Genomic DNA, 937 nt, shown 5'->3' with positions numbered 1-937 from the left:
CTACCTTAAATAATGAGGTTTTCGAAAACAAAAAGCCACATACCGGGTTCGAACCCGTGACCTCTCGAATACCCTAACACAACTCAAACCATTCCTCCATCTCTAATTTTCTGAATATATTTGTAACCATAAATATATATCTCATCCTATCAGCCCAACCTCTCGGCTCATGATGTAAACTGATTGAAGTTTGGCACAACAGAAGAATTTCGGCCTAACTATGAAACTTCGGCCCAACAACACTTTTTATAATAAAAAGAATACAGTAGTTGCCTGGGTTTGAACCCAGGACCTCTCGCTCACCCATCACAACACCTTATCCATCCATCCACTCTTTTCATTTCTGATTTATATTCATCCATGATTGTATTTAACCCGATCGGTTTTGTTTCGGCCCAACAATTCAATAAAACACAGCCCAACAACAAAAAAACTTGGTAGCCCAAATATGAAACACTAGATCATAACAGCCCAAGTAATCTTAGTGGATCTTTGTATCTGGTAATTCAAATCGTGAAAGCAGAAACATAAATAAATAAAAAAAGAATGCGTGCCCTAATCAATAATTCATCATCAATCATCTTTAAATTTGTAAAACCCCACCATGATTGGTTCGATTGATCCTACAGGCAACTAGTCCTCATTCTAAATCCCCTTTTTCTTTAATAAGCAACTAGTTTATTTGTTTAAATAGCTGCCGGTCAATAAGGGAAAAAGAAAGAAATCAAACGTGTAATGGCAGTATGTTTTCATATTTAAATCGAAGGAGTGCAGCAGTATTTTTGGGGAAACTGAATTGAAGCTGGACAGAATAGTTTAATATTGAGAAATCAGAATTCGACCCAATGATACCAACACTTACGACCCACTAGCTAAAAGGCGTTCATTTATAATAAACAAGTCCAACCTTTATTTCCTTTGTACCCATTCCATGTCT

Source organism: Rutidosis leptorrhynchoides, chromosome 3 (genome assembly GCF_046630445.1).
Source record: "Rutidosis leptorrhynchoides isolate AG116_Rl617_1_P2 chromosome 3, CSIRO_AGI_Rlap_v1, whole genome shotgun sequence".
In the NCBI taxonomy this organism is placed as follows: Eukaryota; Viridiplantae; Streptophyta; class Magnoliopsida; order Asterales; family Asteraceae; genus Rutidosis; species Rutidosis leptorrhynchoides.
This window is presented reverse-complemented; position numbering follows the sequence as displayed.